The 13,513-nt window shown below is 39.1% G+C and overlaps 2 long non-coding RNA genes across 2 annotated transcripts in view; both read left to right on the top strand.

Moving 5' to 3' along the window:
- The window catches only part of LOC144639290 (uncharacterized), a 128,262-nt gene extending 115,621 nt beyond the window's left edge, over window positions 1-12,641 (top strand). The window contains exon 4 of the long non-coding RNA XR_013568111.1: window positions 9,513-12,641. This is a non-coding gene — a long non-coding RNA (uncharacterized LOC144639290). The remainder of the gene's footprint in view (window positions 1-9,512) is intronic.
- Window positions 76-5,852, top strand: LOC144639292 (uncharacterized). Its single transcript, XR_013568113.1, has 3 exons — window positions 76-312; window positions 4,804-4,914; window positions 5,792-5,852. It is a non-coding gene; the product is annotated as an uncharacterized LOC144639292 (long non-coding RNA).
- Window positions 12,642-13,513: the final 872 nt, after the last annotated feature.

Below are 13,513 nucleotides of genomic sequence, written 5' to 3'. Positions count from 1 at the left end.
TGACTTCGCGCATCTCCCCTATACCTCCCCCCCCCCACCCCCACACCAAGTTATGACCGCGTGAAAGCCTGGTGCCGATGAAAGCAGAAAACAAAGATGGCGGACATTTTGAAATTTTCCAACCATTTACAGCGATTTATCGACTGTGGAGTACAGTTTTGATGTCTTATAAAGCCCTTTGGTGAGATTATAACGTCTGTAACGTTAAGTTCGGACAGAATGGCAAGCCAGGTGTTCTGTTTTGTGCAGCTCAACTTGGTTTTAACAGCATGATGTTTGAAGCTCAATGCGCCAACCTTCAAGGTTTTGTTGGTGAGTAATAACAGCGTTTATATACCTCACAGAGTTTAAATGCACTAGAAAAATGATTCTTGGGAACTTTATTTGTGCTTATGTACTAAATGAAAGCTTAAATATAACAGTGAATGTCTGTAACCTTCTGTTTTATTAAACACGTGCTTGTATAAAAAGGCAACAACACTGACAAACTTTGGCGAAACTCTGTAGAAAACCTCTAAAAATACATTTCAATGAACTACGGTCCTAAGTCAAACGAATTTACTTTTGGAATTTAGCATTGTCTTTTACATTTTCTACCACTGCTTCTCTCCCCTTCCAGTTCTCCATCCTTAGCAACTTAACCCCCCCCCCCCCCATGTACTTTTTTCCCGCTACCTTATTGTTACTTATTTTGGCGGGACTTAATTTTTGCAATTTTAGCCATTTTTTGAAAATAACGAAAAATTTATTTTAAACGTTTTCTATTGTATATTTTATGTTAATTTATTACGTATTTTTGGCCAAATCACAGTTCCGCAAAATATACCTGTTCCATTTTCGCGAAATTAAGTTTCTGCAAAAATTAGTAACAATAAGGTATGCCATAAATCCTGGTTATAAGCCCTGGGAGTATACAGCTTTGTAGCGTACACGTACAACTGTATATGTTGTGTTGATCAAAAGACATTTTTAAGTTAACGAGTCATATAATAAAGCAATAAACCCTGTTCAGTTCTGTCATCCAGCATAGGGGGAGCGGGGGGGGGGGGGGGGGGAGAAGGTATAACCTGATCAATGTGTTTGTTTCCTGGTACATGGGCCTATTGCCTGGGGTGGCTTATAAGGGTGGGGGCTTATAACTGGGATTTTATGGTACATACGTACAATGAGAACAAAAGAAATGAAATGTTTTTCCCTCTGTAACATTTGGAACAAATTTGTCACAATTTCAGCGTAAAAATACTTTAGAGTGCATGCCAAGACCAAGGGTTTCTATTTAACAATTAGACTACGAGCCCGAGTTTTCTATGAGCAAATAGTCAACGAGGCGCAGCCGAGTTGACTATCGCTCATAGAAAACGAGGGCGAGTAGTCTAATTGTTTTAGTAGAAACTCTAAAGGATTGCAGTCCAAAACCTACAATATTGTGCACTTTGAAGACAAAAATCAAGAAAATTTACCGCTTAAAGAGCTACGCGCGCGCGACTGTTTTCTATCGGCGAATAGAAAACAGTTGGAGAACCAATCAGATTCGCGGATTTCCAATAGAACACAGCTGAGTTTCTACTAATAACTGATAGTTGGCGAAAAGCGAAACACCTGAGTCAACTATGTTATTTGCTGGCTAGGAGGTCCGTACTGGGAAAAACTGTGCCTGAGGTTTTGAGTATAACTTAAAGTCATATCCCAAGTGCTGTGCTCAAGACCAAGGGTACAGTTTTTCTGTCTACGGACTGACTTACCGGTACTATAATTTTTCCCGCTATAGTTTGTTTGGTAAAAAAACCAATATAGAAAGATTGAATGTGTCACCAATTTTTTTTTGTAAATGTCCCAATTCAATTTCAATGTTAAGTCGGTAAGCAAGAGTGAAGGCAACGCTGTTTGCCTTATAATAATAATAATAATAATAATAATAATAATAATAATAATAATAATAATAACAATAATAATAATAATATTCAAAATAAAAATAGCTTTGCTAAAAATGAACTGTACTCAAACATACATTTTTAACTGAGACTTTAACCTGTGATCATTTTAAACTACAACACATGTATAATTAAAGCCAATCGGTTGAATGTAGACCTCACACTTGTACTGCGTCGTTTATGTTTAGGAGTCCTATATTCCTTACCAGAGGAGAATATCAGAAAGAGAACAGACCAAGACAGACCGAACCACACGGAGGATTAAAACTAGACATCAGATAGGCATGGTGAGTACATGTATATTTTTTGATGGCCCCATTTAGTGCGACATTACATGTGATAGGAAATTAACTAATTAAAACTACACTGTACATATTTAAGGTCATTCCTCAGACAGACAGACAGACAGACAGACAGACAGACAGACAGACAGATAAATACTAGTCAAGATTTATTCTTGGTGGTTGCTCATCATCATTATCATCATCATCATCATCATCATCAGTAATGTTGTTGATTATCATTTAGGAAACCTAAATGGGGGGGGGGGGGGTGAATAGGGGTATGCAAATCCGGAGATCCATCATAATTTAATGACCGAATCCGTCGATCTGTTGTACTGGCCAAATCCATCCGTTAAAAAAGGTGTAACATTCGAATCCGAATTTTATTTGTTGCTAAGATTTGTCAGTGAAAAAACTCCCCTGGAGTTGTTTTATGATAGCTAAGAAACAATCAGCATTTTGCCATATTAACGATAGACTACAAGAACTACGCGAACCTCTACAGTGTATATTAGAAATCTGTTGTTGATCCTGACTTGTCATCCAAAACGATTTATGGATCCTACTAGAAAGGAGAATAATTATTATGCTTGAATCTCCCTCTGGAAGATCCACGATCCGAACTTTATTGGAAGCAAAATCCAAAATACGGATCCAAAAATTGGATTAAACCGTGATCCGCTTTAATTGGAGGATCCTCAAATCCATTAAAAAATTGCTCTGAATCTGAAATCCGGGAAAAAATATTGTCAAAATTCTTTGATCCATTTTTCTATTCACCCCTCCTAAGTAGTGAAATTAAGAAGAGTAGTCACCATTTTCATAACTTAGGAGCACAAGGACATTGGAGATACCCAATAATTTCTGACTACATCAACCTTCAAGCGTTATGCAAAATACTGCGTTCTTACGGCAGGCGTTCCCTCTTCCCCTCTTCCCCTTCTTTTCCCCTCTCCCTTTCGCTCCCCTTTTTACGCCTGCCATGCAGGCTAAAAATCCCTTTACATTTTGTGTGAGCAGAAAAATAGGGAGAAACATTATTAATAATTTACAATAAATGTAACGTATCACATGTATCAGTGGCCTAATGGTTAGCGCGCTCGACTCCGAGTCAAACGGCCCGGGTTCGAGGCCTGGCCGGGGCGCTGCATTGTGTTCTTGGGCAAGACACTTTACTCTCACAGTGCCTCTCTCCACCCAGGTGTATAAATGGGTACCGGCGAAATTACTGCTGGGGGGTAACCCTGCGATGGACTAGCATCCCATCTAGGGGGGAGTAGCAATACTCCTAGTCGCTTAATGCTACGGAAACCGGGATAAGCTCTGGCTGTATGGGCCTCATGGCTCGGAGACAGACTTTACTTTTTTTTATCAAATTTAAGGATTATCATTATGTACTCACCTTCCTTCTTTAATTTAAGGTCTGTCAAACCGGTCTTGATCTTTACAGCTAGGTGGAGGGAGGCTTAGGTAGCAGCAGAAACTCATAAGGGTTGAAACGTGCAAGTCCCTATGATTCGCATTGTATAAAGCTTTAATTTGAACGTCCTTTACACTAACTACCATATGTGGAAAATCACAAGATACATTAATTGAAACCATAAAAATTACTATATTTGGATTAAATTCACAGCGCGCGCTAGCTCACGCTCGATGGCGTAATCTTGTTTTGAACAAGCTTGGTTGAATAAAGTTAAATTTGGTTAAATTTTCCTGTTTCATCTTCATGAAGTAGTCTGGAGAACTTCGCTTCGATACACTTAATGAATTTCTTCAGTTTCTGTAAGAAATTTATGGCGTTTAGGTCGATATTCAAGCAACTTACCTCAAAACCAAAAATTATGTTGCATGTGTCATTACGTGTATAAAGCATTCACATTCTTCGTGTTTCCAAAATGGTACTTAGCAAAAATGAATATTCAGATGCTGTGTGTGCGCGTTACACGTTTCAACCCTTATGGGTTTCTGGTAGCAGCTCTCACAAAGTTTCAGGTGAATAACTGGCTATACACATTGAGAGAGCAATAGAACAAACAACAGGAAAAAATGTCCCTGCTCATAGTCCCCAAAACAATAACAACTGTTACACTAAAGACCTTTAGAATTACAAGCTTATGAGAGCTGATACACTACTGCTCTGACCCATATACAACTGGCTTTAGTTACTTTTAGTGGTGCTTTACTGTATAGGGAACAACTGTCTAAATGCACGCACCAAATGATGAATTTTATTGCGGGTCCAAAATCTGTCTAAAAACGATAAAAATGTTTCAATTTTGTGTGCTTGCAGTTAGTTCCACTCCAGTTTGCTTGCGGTTAGTTCCACTCCGGTTTGCTTGCGGTTAGTTCCACTTTGGTTTGCTTGTGGTTAGCTTTTATTTGTTAGTAAGCATTTTTTAAAATTAATAACTGTATCACTCGCGTAGTACTACTTTTGTTTACGCCATTTTGGGCGTGCATTTAGACAGTTGTTTTCCCTATAGAGCGCGGCACCACTAAAAGTAACTAAAGCCTATGCAACTTACATGTAATAAACATGGTTAAACAATAGAACATACTAACTAAAGACTATGCATTTTATCTTCAAGGACCTGCATTACTGACGTCAAGAAGAAGAGTCCATTAATATTCACCTGAAGACAACAGACCAACACACACCAAACCAGATGGAAGATTAACACCATGCATTTAATGATGTGGTGAGTTTTTAATCTTTTATGTAATTGCTTTTGTTAGTTACATGAAGACTATGAAAGAGAATGAAAAATATTAACAAGATGTGTAACAAAACATAAAACTGCACTGTTAAGGTTTAACTCTCGACATGGACCAGGCTTTTAGCCAGGTGGGAGTCCAGGAGTCCTATGGACAAAATTAATATGAATAACTGTATACATAATTTTTTTTAGCAAATTTGGAAATTTTTAGATTCCTATGCACTCAGAACTGCAGAAAAACACCTTGCATGCTCCTCAGTCAGGCCTGATAAAAATTTTGGATTCCAATTTTTTAAATCCTGGCTAAAAGCCTGACATGGACATGTGTGAGCATGAATGGCTGTTTTGTTTTTCGTTTTGCACCACGAGTGAAGTACTAGGAAAGTAGTTACTTGACTCACATCATCCAAGGCTTACATCATCCACTACTAACAGCTATCTTAAGCACAGTGATAAGTTCCTTACCACTGACGCAATCCTTACAGGTTTTGGCGCATTCTTGCTTGCCTTGCAAATATTTAATTTTCCTCCAGATCTATGAAATTGCTTCAGTGACACAGCAAGAAAAATTCATTTTGCATTGAAATTGAAAAATTATTAGGCAAATTACAGTTTGATCATTGGTTATCCCTCCTGGCAAAATAACATTTCATACGAAGCATGATTGCATCTACCATACTGCCTGAGGAAATGTTGGTTATGTCGACACAAAGCATGATTTTGTGTAAATAAACAAGTCTATGTACATTCAATACCTACCTGGAATCAAATGCTTACCACAAACCCTGTCAGCAAAGCATTTCAAGGTTTGGACCTAGGTAAAAATACTTACCACACTTGTTAATTATTGGTTTCGCAGACTTGTTGGCAGAGACTGGAAGTTAGCACAGAAGACTGTGGACCCAGCACAAAGGTCCCAGGACACTGGACCCAGCATAGAGGTCCCAGGACACTGGACCCAGCATAGAGGTCCCAGGACACTGGACCCAGCATAGAGGTCCCAGGACACTGGACCCAGCACAGAGGTCCCAGGACACTGGACCCAGCACAGAGGTCCCAGGACACTGGACCCAGCATAGAGGACCCAGCACAGAGATCCCAGGACACTGGACCCAGCATAGAGGTCCCAGGACAGTGGATCCAGCACAGAGGTTCCAGGGCACTGGACCCAGCATAGAGGTCCCAGGACAGTGGAACCAGCACAGAGGTTCCAGGACACTGGACCCAGCATAGAGGACCCAGCACAGAGACGCAGCACAAAGGACCCAGCTCAGAGAGCCCAGCCCAAAGGACCCAGCTCAGAGAGCCCAGCACAAAGGACCCAGCTCAGAGAGCCCAACACAGAGGTCCCAGTACAGGGCACCCAGGACAGAGGACCCAGCACAGGGGACCCAGCGCAGAGGACCCAGCACAGGGGACCTAGCACAGAGGAACCTGGACAGAGGACCCAGGACAGAGGACCCAGCACTGAGGACCCAACGTAGAGACCCAGGATAGAAACCCAGAACAGAGGACCCAGCGGTAGGTTCAATTATTGTATATTTTATAATTATTTTAGATCTGTGACATTTGTACTTCCTATGTTTAGATTTAATACTTTTTTATTTCTATGGAGGACCTCCTTGAAAACCACGCATTTATGTAACAGGCGCTTCCTCTTTAAAGATTGTTTTTATTTTTTTATTTATTTATTAGGACCCAGCACAGAGGACCCAGGACCCAGCTCATAAAGGACCCAGCTCCATGAGGACCCAGCTCATAAAGCCCAGGACAGAGGACCCAGTACAGAGAGCCCAGGACAGTGGACCCAGTACAGAGAGCCCAGGACAGAGGACCCAGTACAGAGAACCCAGGACAGTGGACCCAGCACAGAGGACCCAGCACTGAGGAATCAGCACAGAGGACCCAGGATAGACGACCAAGGACAGAGGACCCAGGACAGAGGACCCAACACAGAGGACCCAGGACAGTGGACCCAGCACAGAGGACCCAGCACAGAGGACCTAGCACAGAGGACTAAGGACAGAGGGCAGAGGACACAGCAAGCCTTGGATGATCAAGAACTTTTGCTGAACTGTAAATATTATTATACCAAAAGACTGTTCACTGACAAGTGTTTACCATGAATTGAACCATTAGAATAACTATTCAGCATTTCCTCTTTACAGACGTTCAACAAATTAACAGCTCGGTGATGCTCCTTTGTACCAAATTGAACCAAAAATTCTTTGATTACTCATGGTAAACATTTGTTTTACAATGTAACACTAATACTGACTGTTTATTTACTAGCTACTTGTGCACAAAGTGAAAAAGATTCTCTGGTCTTCTTTACAGTTGTTATTATTTTGGGTAATAAGCCAACAACCATCCAACCACTTCCCACCCACCCACTTTCCTACCAGCCAACCAACCGACACAACTATATTATAAACACAATTAAACAAAAAACTAAATGACAGACCCACCAACCAACCAACCACTTAGCGAACCGACCAATCAACCAACCAACCAGCCAACCAACCAACTGACCAAACAACTAACCAGCCAGCCAGCCAGCTTACTAACTTGCCTGCCAACCAGCCAACCAACCGACCAGCCAACCAACTGACACAACTAACACAATTAAACAAAAAAACTAAATGACAGACCCACCAACCAACCAACCACTTAGCGGACCGACCAATCAACCAACCAACCAACCAGCCAACCAACCAACCAGCGAACCAACCAACTGACCAAACAACTAACCAGCCAGCCAGCCAGCCAACCAACCGACCAGCTGACAAGCCAGACAACCAAGCAACCAGACAGCCAACCAACCAACCAGCCAGCCGGCCAGCCGGCCAAACAGGCAGACAGACAGACAGACAGACAGCCAACCAAGCAACCAGCCAGCCAGCCAGCCAGCAGGCCAAGCTAACCAACCAGCCAGCCAACGAGCCACAAGCCAACCAGCCCACGGACCAACCAGCTAGTCAATCAGCCAGCCATCTAGTCAGCAAGCCAGCCAACCAAGCAACCAAACTAAATTGCCAAACAAACAACTAACCAAAAAGGGGCTAAAAAACATTAAAAAAAAAAAACATAATTTGAATTATATTACTTTGATGCACATGTGGCTAGTTATATAAACAGAGTAATACACTGACCAGTGTGTGTGGTGTGGGGGCCATTCATTTGAAAATAAGTGGCTTGCTTACAAATTCCTTCTGATCAGCAGCTTTATCACATATTTTTCTCAAATTGTCTTTTTTTGAAACCAAAACTATTTCTTTGATTCATAACATTAGTCATCGCCAAATTAAAATTAATTGAGACCATTCTTAAATTTTTCTCAACATAAACAATACAAAAATGTAGGGCTCAAAGTTAAATTTGCTGTTACATTGTTCTAAAACCATCAAATTTTCTTTAACCAGAAACTAAAACAAATTAATTGGTGCAGTGCTTTAGGTAAAATCTGCTTAGTTTATTCACATATTTCACATTTGTTTTGTGTCCAAGAATTATCGCGAATACGCGATAAGCACTCAAATTTTATTACTTTTGTTTTTTATCGAAGACCATTCGCTTTTTTTCAAATCCAAAACTTAAATTTAATCTTCCTGAAGCCACTTATTTGTTTATGAAAACTCAGATCAACTTTGCCTACGTAGCAAGACGTTTCATTCTTTCAAAGCAAAAAGTCATTGCTGTAATCCAAATTTGATTAGCTCCTCGATAGGAATTTTGTAGGTAAGAAAATATTTTCTTTATTTTACAAGGTAAGATACATTGTAGTTTCAATGTCCATCATACTCTAGGCCATTATTTGATCTTTTCATACTTAAAATTCATTTTGTCGGCTACTTCAACCACACTGATTACAACTTTTTTGGGTTGGGGCACAATTTTTACTGTTATTTTTACACTAAAAAAATTTCAAGGAATATTTTTTTTGTATTACATCAACAGTATGATGGTACTTTAGACTACAATATTATTTCTTTACACCTTTAACAAAGGAGGCTTTCTAAAATCGTTTTTTTTGCTATAAAATTAGTCAAATTAAATTCAATTCAGTGTCTGTTAAACAAACTATTAATTCAATACCAATCTCCAGGATTTCGCAAATTCAAATTAATTACATGCAAACTTAGCATTTCTTACACAATCAATTAGCAAAGACAAATTCTTAGCTACATTTTTTTCGCCTCCTTTGTTTAAAGGTGTCACAACAAGCTCATTAGCACAGAAGGAAACATTTCCTAATTTATTCAGTATTTTCACATGAAAAGGACTTAACAGTTGATCAGGTATAGACAGAGCAATCTGGGGGTATAGAATAGTCTTTGAATCTAAGTGGGCTTTGTCAAAATCATCTTACATAAGATTCTCGCAGTAGCTTTATAAGAAACCTAATAGTTATATATTTTCTTTTTTTGTTCGGATCTTTATGTAGTATTTTAAGCAAGGGTCATTACAACTTAGGTAATCTTGCGTATTGCCTTATTAAGTACACGTCAAAGGACATTTTTTTACAGAAAAGGTATTGTTTTGCAATCGTACGTTTTTTCGCCAAGTCTCTTATAGCATAGTTATTAAGTAGGTCTAAGTATAATTATTGTATCATTACATTACAATAACAGAGCTTCTTAAATAAGTTAGTTAAGGGGCATAAGTGGGGTAGGCATTTTCATTTTCCGTTCTTACTGTGCTAATGAGCTTGTTTATTTTCCTTTTTGTGGATTTTATATTCTCCACTCAACTTAGTATATTTTAGATTATTTTCAGGAACTGAGATGGCCCACACACCCGCACACATTACAATTGGTCATATTTTCATCTAGCCGATCAACGTCCCTGCAGGGTTGTGGAAACTCTTGCTCTGAGCTGGGTGTTTCTGATGTTCCTCTGCAATATTCCAACTGAGAAATCCTGGTGAGTTTATCTGATCCGTTCATTTTTGATGGAGGCACTTGGGCACTTTGATGATTTGGTCGTTTGCTCTCAAGTGGAGGAGGCATTATGAGGGGAGGTGAGAGTTTCCTTTTCATGTCTTTTCGGCTTTACTTAACCACGTCAGAATACCACACCTTTATTTTAATTGGCTTTTAAAGATGTTTGTTTTCAATCAATGTATCTCGAAATCTTCCGTTGTTGAGGACGTAAAACAGTAGTGCTTTGGTGCAGGTCATGGGCGGTGCATTTCCTGGATTTTGGAGTTAGTCTTGAACAAGGAATGTCGCTAATCTGGCTTGACTGGAATTTCACAAGCGACACTAGATTGAGCTGATAGTCATCTGGGACTCTCCTGAACAAGCTGATACATGTTTAGGGATTTTCTTTCTTAAGCGCAAAATTAAGAAATTATCGACCAAAATTATCGACATAAATCGATTCACATTTTTTTCCGTGCTCAAAATAAAAAAATAATTTTTTTATGAAATTACAATCTTATATTCCTCTCAGATTAACATAAAAATTGGTTAATCTGAAGTCTCCGGCGCATCTGTAATGTCATCCGGACTTTCAAACTTCACCTCGAAAACGTTATTTTGCGACCAAATCCAAATTATATTTATTTTCTAGGCCAATTGTTTATCTTGTCTTCCAAATCTTTAAATTAAAAGTCGAAATATTTTTTTCGTTTTATTTTTTTGGCCAATTGCGCATCTTAATTACCAAAACAAGTCTCGAAAATGTATTAGCAATTATTTCAATTTTAATTTCACAGGCTAATTTTCCGTAATGTATTCCAAAATAAAATTTAAAACTTTCTCTTTTTTATTATTGATGTTTTCATTCAAAACATTAGTTTCATTTCGTTGTCATCCTCGGGAACCAAAAGGTAGTTAATCGGGGCGAGACGATGTCAACCGAGCGTCAAAATCGGCACGAAATATTCTTCGCGCCGAGTTTTCCGCTCGGTTTACTTCGCGCCCCGATTAACTGCCCTCGGTTCCCGAGTATGCTTCGTAGCTCGATGCTATTCAAAACCAAATTTACAAGTTTACTTAAAAATTCATTCGTGGTTGAATTCAAAGGTCATTCGGATCTCGATATTTAATTCAGATTTTCAAATTCTCTCTATTCGAAGTTTGCGCGCAAAACATTTTAACGACAAATTTGTAAAAAAAAATACTTCTATTTTTATACACGATTATCATCGATTTTTATTCGCTTGAAACTATATTTCTAAAACTCCGTTTCATAAAGAGATAATCGATTTTTTAATCTCATAGGCGAATTGTTTATCCTAACATACAAAACAAGATCAAACGAAGTGAACCTATTTTTTGCTTATTTTATTCGTCATCCTCGGGAACCAAGCGGCATTTAATCGGAGCGACACGATGTAAACCGAGCGGCAAAATCGGCACGAAATGTTCTTCGCGCCGATTTTCCCGCTCGGTTAACCGTCTTGCCCGGCTAACTGCCCTCGGTTCCCGAGTATGCTTCGTCGTTCGATGTTTTTCAAAACCAAATTATTATATGACAAAAACAACTTACTTGCAAAATTCTACCGTGGTTGCATTCTAATTCCATTTGAATCTTCAATATTTAATTAAGAATTACTCTCAAAATTTTGTACTTAAAATTTGCGCACAAAACATTTACCTTCGATTTATTTCGACAAATTATTCGATTCGCTTTAAAAGACGCAAAATTAGAATACTCGTCATCCTCGGGAACCAAGCGGCATTAAATCGGAGCGACACGATGTAAACCGAGCGGCAAGATTGGCACGAAATGTTCTTCGCGCCGATTTTCCTCTCGGTTAGTTTCGTCTTGCCCGACTAACTGCCCTCGGTTCCCGAGTATGCTTCGGCGTTCGATGCTATTCAAAACCAAATTTACATATGACAAAAACAACTTGCAAAATTCCATCGTGGTTGCATGTTAATTCAATTTGAATCTTGAATATTTAATTAAGACTTATTCTCAAAATTTTCTGCTTGAAATTTGCGCGCAAAACATTAACCTTCGACTTATTTCGACAAAATTCTTCGATTCGCTTTAAATACCGCAAAATTAGAAAAGTCCTAGACTTGTATCAGCTTTGAAGGGAGAGTTTCAAATGACTTATGTTCTTTTGGTGAAGTTTGTGGGATGACTGTCGACAGGAGGTTTGGTCGGGGAGTCAGATTAGTGATTTTCTGCGTTCGATTCTTTCTTGGCGTCCATGGAAATGTGCTGAACATGGTTTGTATTTTAGCGCTTCGGTTTTTCCAGTCTTCCGACGGAAATTTCGAGATACATTTGTTGAACACACGCATCTTAAATTTAATATCTTCGGCTTTATTTTTTTCGCATATTTATTTACAAACTCAAAACTTATAAATATTCCAAATTCAAATGAGCGTGGTATTATGACGTAGATGAATGAAACCGAGAAGGCATGGGGAGCAAACTCTCACCTCCCCTCATTATGCCATCTCCACTTGAGAGCAAACGGTCATATCATTAGAGTGCGTCAAGTGCCGACATCAAAGATGGCGGATCAGATGAACAAACCAGGATTTTAAAGTTGGAATATTAATGAGGAACAGAAGAAACACTTAGGCTCAGAGCAGAGTGAAAACAACCCGACAAGCAGGGACAAGATCGGCTAGATTTTTATTTTTTTAACACAATAAAACACAAATAAAGAGACAAAGAGGCAGTTTTTGTGTTGTCGTTTTTACCAGCAATCCACCCTAACAAACCAGGTAAACACTTGTGTTCATGACTAAGTCCTGCTATACAGTGTTATCTGTCACGCAACTTGTCCCGCAATCTTCTCGAAAACGGCGTGACAAGTTAAATAAAACATTGAACCGTGTAACACACCGCGCAAAGGTCAAAACCGTTACAAAACAAGACGCTTCAACGGCTGCAGAAAGAAGAACTTAGTTCAACTTTCTTCAACCGCTGGAGCGAACTGTCTCGTAAGAATTTTGTCTTCTGCCCGACATGTTACACAGCGTAATGTTTCACGTAACACACTTGTCACGCCGCCTCCGAGAATATTGCGAGACTAGTTGCATGAAAGATTACACCACATAACAGGACTACAAACCAAGTTCTGCTTTAAAGAAAACCACCACTAAAATAAGCAATGTCTGTTCTAAAACTCTCACTTAACCTCTACTTTGTTTCGCTGTTGTATTTACAAGTCACAAAATGTACAAAGTTGCTCAAAATGAAAGTCGAGTTTTAATTAAAATGCCCTCCCGTATTCAAATTTTCAACTGTCACACAACGCCGCGTCACGGTCACGATAAATTTTGGTAGAACGAGCAAACAGGCGTAAGAAAGCATGGAATCAAACAACAAAATACGCAGCGCCGAATCAAAAATACGAAAACATTAGCAGGCTTGTCAGCGATTTAATATAGCCTTACACTGCCTAAAAATTGCTAAAATTGCGCTTTGTAATTCACTGTTTCTTCTTGAGGAAAAAAATCAGCGCGAAGAAATGATATTTTTTATAAAGAATCGCGCGCAAGTAAATACTAAAATTTCGCTAAGGCATCCTATCTGAAAATTGCAATTTTGTTTGATGTTTAAACGCTCACCTTAGAAAAAGAAAAAAATAAAGCAATTTAGTATTCGA

Source organism: Oculina patagonica, chromosome 14 (genome assembly GCF_052425735.1).
Source record: "Oculina patagonica isolate OP01 chromosome 14, crgOcupat, whole genome shotgun sequence".
NCBI lineage: Eukaryota > Metazoa > Cnidaria > Anthozoa > Scleractinia > Oculinidae > Oculina > Oculina patagonica.
Note: the sequence above shows the minus strand (reverse complement) of the source record. Positions and strands in the feature narration are given on the sequence as shown.